Source organism: Taudactylus pleione, unplaced genomic scaffold (genome assembly GCF_031769625.1).
Source record: "Taudactylus pleione unplaced genomic scaffold, aTauple2 ptg000046l, whole genome shotgun sequence".
Lineage (NCBI taxonomy): Eukaryota > Metazoa > Chordata > Amphibia > Anura > Myobatrachidae > Taudactylus > Taudactylus pleione.
This window is the reverse complement of record NW_028284448.1, coordinates 8,701,452-8,709,004: the sequence shown is the minus strand read 5'-3', so window position 1 is coordinate 8,709,004 and position 7,553 is coordinate 8,701,452. Positions and strand designations below refer to the sequence as shown.

Below are 7,553 nucleotides of genomic sequence, written 5' to 3'. Positions count from 1 at the left end.
TCCTAATACTAGCTCGTAGGAGGATTCGGCCGGACAAAAAATTCCAGCATTTCCTGGTGCAAACAACCAATTTGGACAAGCCACATGCTGGGAGAGAGAAGAAATGGGGGGCCCCACCAGAGTTTTACCATCTAAACCGGAGAGTAGCAACTTATTAGGTAGGGGGACGACTGGGATACCTAAATTGTGAACCAATTTTTCTGAAATAAAATTACCAGCGGCTCCAGAATCAATTAAGGCTTGGATCCTTCTTGTCCTGGACTTATGGAAAAGCAACACTAGTGGAAGACTATCTGATATTTGGGATGGCTTGAGAATGACCCCTAACTGAATGCTCCCTACTTCAGTCAGGGTCTCGCATTTCCCGCAAGCAGAGGACAATTTTTCAAAATGTGGTTAGGTGCAGCGCAGTAAATACACAATTTATTCTGGAAATGTCTATTACGTTCTGCCGGGGTGAGCTTGGACCTATTGACTTGCATAGGTTCCTCCTCACTAGCTGAAGTGGGCATAGGCGGATTTGCAGATGAAGAACGAGCTGGTAACCGTTCACCTCTTCCCCTACTAGCCCACCGTTCCCGGTGACGAAGGTCAATTTTGATGCAGAAAGAAATAATGTCAGCGAAGGATTCTGGCAAATCCCTAGAGGCAAGTTCATCCTTCATCCTCTCAGAAAGTCCATGAAGTAAGAATGCTTTGAGGGCCTCCTCATTCCATTTTAATTCGGATGCCAGGGTCTGAAACTGAACAACATACTGTCCTATGGATCGAGTAACCTGACGCACACGAAGTAGATCAGAAGATGCTGACGCAGAGCGACCAGGCTCATCAAAAATTCCCTTAAATGCCAAGACAAATTCTTCATAGGTAGATACGATGGGGTTGGCCTGTTCCCATAAAGGGGAGACCCAATCTAATGCTGCTCCTGTTAACAATGAGATCACATATGCCACTTTTGCCCGAGACGTGGGAAAATTCTGTGGAAGACATTCAAATTGGATCTCGCATTGATTAATGAATCCTCGGCACCACCTAGGATCGCCATCAAACCTCTCCGGGGTTCCAACTGGAGTCGGGGTTTGAGAGTTGGAGCCACTGGAGGAGGAACCAGAGGAGAGGGTGCAGGGGCTGCAGCCGGAGGAACCGGAAGAATAGAAGCCAACGTGGTTTGAATAGAAATCAGTTGCCTCGAGAGCTCCTGTAAATACTGAGCCACTTGTTGTTGGGCGGCCTCTTGGTTGTCCATCCGAGAGGTCAACTCTTGTAGGGACCCAGGGCCTAATTCAGACCCACTCGTGAGCGCTTGCAAGCGGGTCGATGTTGTCCAAGTGTGCATGCGCACGATGGAGGCGGCTCCATCGTGCGCATGTGCGAGACCTGAATAACGATGGCCAAGCCGTCATTATGGGTCTCGCACCAAAGGGGGCATCCTGTCGATGGTGAGTGACAGCACGCCCCCTTTGGTGGGTGTGCAGGGGGCGTGGCTGCCCAGACGGAGGCGGTCCCATGGGAACGCCTACCGTCTGGGGCCGGCCCCACTGACATCACTAGTGATGTCAGTGGGAGTGCTTTTGGCTCTGATGGAGCCAAAAGCACTCCAGGGCTTGCGGAAGCGAGACCCTACCGCAAGGGTCTCATCGCAAGCCCGATGGTCGCGATGGTCTTGACCATTGCAACCATCATTTTGGCCGCTCGCTATAGCTGTGGGTGGTCACCCACAGCTATGCGAGCGGTCAGAAGGCCGCTCCAAAAAGGAGAAGGGACGGCCCTGATTCAGAGCGAGCGCTCTGTCAGAGTATCTGGCTCTGAATAAGGGCCCCAGTACCTTGGGACCCCGCAGCCTCCATTGGGCCTGAACAAACTGTCACGTCTGAGACTGGAATGTGGGACGTGGTGGGCCTAAGTTGCGCAAGGAAGCAGAGACGAGGGGCCTGGATATATGTTCTCCTCATCACAGGTCTTGAGTGTTGGCGAGACCTGGGCAAAGGTGCGGAATCTAACCCACGGGATGGTGTTTGCCAGTGACCCCTCCAAGCGGGATTGGGCTTCGCTGCACTCCGAGAGCAGGTCGCAGTCCTTTGGCCAGGTACCCAAGCCCCTTGGGAATAGAGACACAGCACCCATGGACCGAGAGGATATGCCTGGGTAAGCACAAACGCTGACCTACAGTGCGGTGTATTAACCCCTTGACACGTAGATCACTAGCAAGGAAGATATTCAAGTAGAGATGGACTCACGGTTACATGAGGGATCACCAGAGACGAAAGGCACACAGGTAGAGATTATATACACTGCTGCACGGACATTCACCAGAGATGGGAGGCACACAGGTAGAGGTGGGATACACTGCTGCACGGATATTCACCAGAGACGGGAGGCACACAGGTAAGGATGATATACACTGCTGCTGTAACGATGGATAGGAACCTGGACCGGGAACTCAACTATAGCACAGTAGGAGACAACCATTGTTCAGGCAACTTCCTGTAACCAGTGGGGCAGTTATATACCCAGGGGAACCCTTTGATAGATGCACAGCATCAGCTGATCACTCACCTATCCTGGGATGGAGATACTGTCACATGGGCCGACTGGCATGGCGGCGCCCATGTCCGGAGTTGCGATGCCAGACACCAGCCCACCAACTGCAGTTTCTGCATAATTTTATGTAAAAAGCTTGATACATAGGTCCCCATGAAATGTCATCGGTGAACAGGTCCATTCTCACGAGGGGATGTAGTCAGCATCCCGGCGTGCGAGATGCCGACTCTCAAAATACCGGCCCCAGAATCCCGACGGCGTCAGGATCCCAGCTCCAGAATCCCGACTGCTGGCATCCCGCTGGCATCCCCAAGGTAAGTAGCAGGGTTGGGAGGAGGGTTAGGATTAGGCACTAGGGCAGGGCCGGATTAAGCCTTTGGGGGGCTCGGGGCACTTAAGACAGGGGGGCCCTCCCCTCTTGTCAGCACCGTTCCCTGGCTGTGCCCATTGTGTGTGTGGGTCCACACTGCACACCCTGCACCCATATTATATTAAACTTACCTCTCTGGAGTCCTGCGTCGGCCAGCCCTGAAGACAGAAATCACCAGGAAAATGCGCTGCAGCCATTTTCCTGGAGATTTGCGCATAAGCAATAGAGAAGTCTCCCGGAACATAGTGGGTACGCCATGTTCCTACAGACCTGAGCATGCACAGTAGACTCGCACAAAGCAGGGGCTACTGTGCTGTTGGAGAAGGGGGGGGGCCCGCACAGAAGCTGCACACAGCCCACTACTCTCTTAAACCGCCCATGGGTGTAAATACATTTGTAAGGCCCATAGTTATATTTTGAAGGGGTTCCCTTTCAAGGTGCTCACACTTTCCCTTTAGCCAGTATATAAACTTTCAATCGTCAGAGGGGTGCCTTGTGTAACACCATGCGATAAAACACCTTCTTAATAAATTGTATGAAATAAAGACTCGGAGACATGATTTGGCAGAATAATTAGTTAGTAATTTATTAAAATTATCTAATGAGTATTAAATTAATCTAAACTGATTGGAGATATGGTGGCAAAGAAAGGACGGCAACATACAGTTTATTCCAGCCATGCAGAACACAGACATGCATATTAAATTAATCTAAACTGATTGGAGATATGGTGGCAAAGAAAGGACGGCAACATACAGTTTATTCCAGCCATGCAGAACACAGACATGCATACCAAGCGGACACCGCCTAAGGTGCAGAGCAACCGGTAACTAAACAACTGTCAACAAAAGGTATCCACTCAACCCTCTAACATGACTACCCACCTGGAAGGGTGATGACGCTATCCATGGCAGGGTGATCCAGCGAACAAAACGAGTCAAAGAGGGTGAGCGCACTCAAATATTATAAAACTACCAACTGAAAGCTATTTGCACCCGAAGCGACGACCTGCCGTTCTTTCCCGCCAACGCGAAGGTCTGGTTACAGAAAAAACGCACCGCCACCATACCTTAACTAAAACACTGAAGAAACAACCTGGAACAGATCCTCAACAAAAATCGAAACCCCCTCCTCAGTCAAATGAACGCCATCCCTCCTATACAGATATGCATGCAGGAAACATATCCTGTCATGCACAACAACACCACCACCAGAGGCCAACACTTGCTTTACGACTGCTGCATTCACCTTCTTTCTGGCTTCATCAATCGCCCTACCATTCTGTACACCATGCCAGACCAGCCGAGGCACAATACACGACCATACAATCTTGCAAGAAGGCCATGCTGACGCAATCCTAGCCACATCGTCGGCCATGGATCTCCTCAATTCCAACCCAGTCATTTTACCAAGATCATTTCCACCTAAATGAATCAGCAAAACCTCGGGAGTCCTAAAACGCCTTGCAGATTTTAAAAGTTTAGGACACAAGGCCTGCCACAACATTCCTCTCACACCAATCCACCGCACACAATCAGAGCAAGGGAAGGAAGGAGCACCACAAGCATTCATGAACTTAGCAGCCCAGAAAACATAGGAGTGGCCAATAATCCATATTTTGAGAGGGTCAATTTTAACACCTGAAGGGGGGAAAAAAGAATGCAAAATTAAATTAATTTGCAATTATAATTAACTAGCGGAGGATCTGCCAAAAAGAAAAATATTGGTGTAAACAGCTGCCAGGCTGAAATTTAGACAAGCTTCAGTGCCAATTTGAAGCAAACATAAAGATACATGAGGGTAAAAGGGGGGTGGGGCGGAGGGGAGTGGGGAGGAGGGGGAAAGCAGGGAAACACGGATAACTTGGCTGGAGGAAAAACCGAAAAACCTGCTGAGGGACATATTAATTGTAATTAATTAGTGATGTCAATAAGCCAAATTAGGTCCGTCAGTACAGGCAAAAATAAAAGGTCAAATGCCTCCAGACTTCCGCTGCCACAGCGGCAAGTAGCTAATCCCCGAGTCGGGTAGACAGGACAAACAAGACACACAAGACCATACGTCGAAGGTAAACAAACAAATAACATGACAAACAAATAAACATAACATTATTAGATGCGAAATGCAATCAATGCAGAGGCCGAATGTAACGCTTATAACTGGAGGATTTCCAACGGCCTAAAGCCTTAATCTAGGAAACAGAAAATCCCGCTGAAGCAGCGGAAGTTTCTGCCCCCCTGAGGGGGGAGGCCGACACGAGAGATACAGCGCTTCAAAACCCAACCAAACTGGTATTTGGTTAATGGCGAACCATCCTCATGCAGGAGCCAAGAGCCCGCAGCAGCAGGCCTGACCTGCTGTTTTGGAGCGCCTAAGCCTACAAAGCAACGACCTCTCCCCTACCAGAACGTTCGCCCGAAGGAGCGCAGAATCGGTTTGCTTGGAAGCCGCCTCCATCTCCGAAATCCGGAAAGCCCCATGAAAGGCCATAGAAAAAGCTAGTTTGAACAAATCAACTTCAAAAACCGAATCCGCCACGTCCGCTATGGCTGCGAGGAGTAATGGGAGGAGGGAAATATCAATAGGATGTCTGTTGTCGGGCGCAACCGGAACCAAACGAGCCCAACCTTTCAAGGCCTTCTGAATCACAAAGCTCTTTGTCAGGTCTAGAAGGCTTTTTAACTTAAAGAAAATTTAAATACCGGCCAAATAACGCGAAACCACAGCTCTGGCTCTGCCAGAGACATAGAGATGCCAAATAAATGAAAGCATCAACTGATGCCTGCTCTTACCTCCATGCCTGTGGCGACGGGAATATTCTTTCCACTCTTCCCATGCCTGGCTGTAAACTCTCGAAGTACCCGGGGCAAGAGTCCGGCACGCTAAGCCCTCTATGCCGGCTTGATGACCTGCCAAACATAAGAGGGGCAAAGCACACCAGTAGCATCAGCCACAGGGGCCAAAGATCGAAACCTAAGCCACTGAAACCGTGATAACGCATCTGTGATTTCATTCTCTGCCCCGGGAATATGCCGCGCTCTAAATGAAATATTGCAGCGCAAGCAAGTTAGGACTAACTGCGCCAAAACTCGCAACACTAGCAATGATTTGGCGCCCTGCCGATTAATCGCATGCACAACACCATGGTTATCACACCTGAGAACTATGCTGCGATCACGCAAACGCTCACCCCACACTTCCAATGCAACCATGATTGGAAAAAGTTCGAGGAGCAACAGGTCCCGTGTGAGACCCAAACGCACCCATTCCTCAGGCCAAGGTGCCGAACACCAGGACCCGGAAAGGTAGCAACCAAAACCCGTTGAACCCGCCGCATCTGTGAACAGCTGCAGCTGAAAGCTGTCGACAACCGGAACCATCCAAATCACTACACCATTAAATTTGTCAAGAAAAGATGCCCAAACAGACAGATCCCTCTTGATTTCGGAGGACAGGCGAACCATATGGTGCGGTCTGGACGCCCCAGCCGTGGACCGCTCCAGCTTTCGACAGAAAACTCTACCATCGGGATAACCCTACAGGCAAAATTCAGCAGACCTAAGATCGATTGCGCCTGCCGCAAAGAAATTTTGTTTGCCGCCAAACATGTCGCAATCGCGTCGCGCAATTTCGCCACCTTGTCCCGAGGAAGCCTGCATACCCCTGCCAAGGTGTCTATCTCGATGCCCAAAAACGATAGGCAAGCGAGAGGACCCTCAGTCTTCTCATCGGCAACCGCTACCCCGAAATGGAAAAACAGAGCTCGTAAAGAAAACAAAAGAAAAGCACAATGTTCTGAATTTTCAGGACCCACGCACAGAAAATCATCGAGATAGTGAGGTAACCCGTGACCCCCACAAGAAGTTTCCACGCACCAATGAAGAAAGGTGCTAAATCTGTCAAAAAAGGCACAGGAAACAGAGCACCCATAGGCAAGTACTTGTCTATAAAATATCTGTCGCCAATGCAAATCCCCATGTACCTGAAGGAGTCAGGATGCAGGGGAAGTAGACGAAAAGCCGATTCCACATCTATCTTAGCCATGAGAGCACCAGGTCCATACGACCTAACCATCTCCAAAGCCTCGTCAAATGACTGATACACCACCGAACAAAATTCTGGAGGTATAGCATCATTCACTGATGACCCCGATGGGTACGACAGATGCTGAATGAGCCTAAATTTACCTGGAGACTTCTTGGGGACAACACCCACTGGAGAAAGAATCAAATCCTCCAGCGGGGGTTGTTCAAATGGGCCTGCCATTTGCCCTAGGCTCACCTCCTTCTGAATTTTTGCTTTTAAGACATCAGGTAACTCGCGCGCTGACTGCAGATTCCTCGGGAGGCCACCTTAACCTCACCCCTAATGGGTAACCGAAAACCAAAAGTAAAACCGGAATACAAAAACCGCGCATCCTCAAGGTTAGGTTACCAACCCAACCATTTGATCATAGCATCCAAATGCACTGGGGAAGATGTCTTACTTAGCCCCAGCATTCCCGGGTGGCTTGGAAAACTGCTGTCCAGCCGGTCGGGAACAATTGGACACGGGATGGGCTCCGCCGCAATGCAAACAGAGGTGACGAAAACAACACCGCTGCCCCTGAGTACAGGTGGCATTGTAAAAAGCAAAGCATTTG

General features: G+C 49.8%; 1 pseudogene; it reads right to left on the bottom strand.

Moving 5' to 3' along the window:
* Positions 1-3,480: 3,480 nt before the first annotated feature.
* On the bottom strand, positions 3,481-7,264 carry LOC148537662 (uncharacterized; annotated as a pseudogene).
* Between the last annotated feature and the right edge of the window lie 289 nt (positions 7,265-7,553).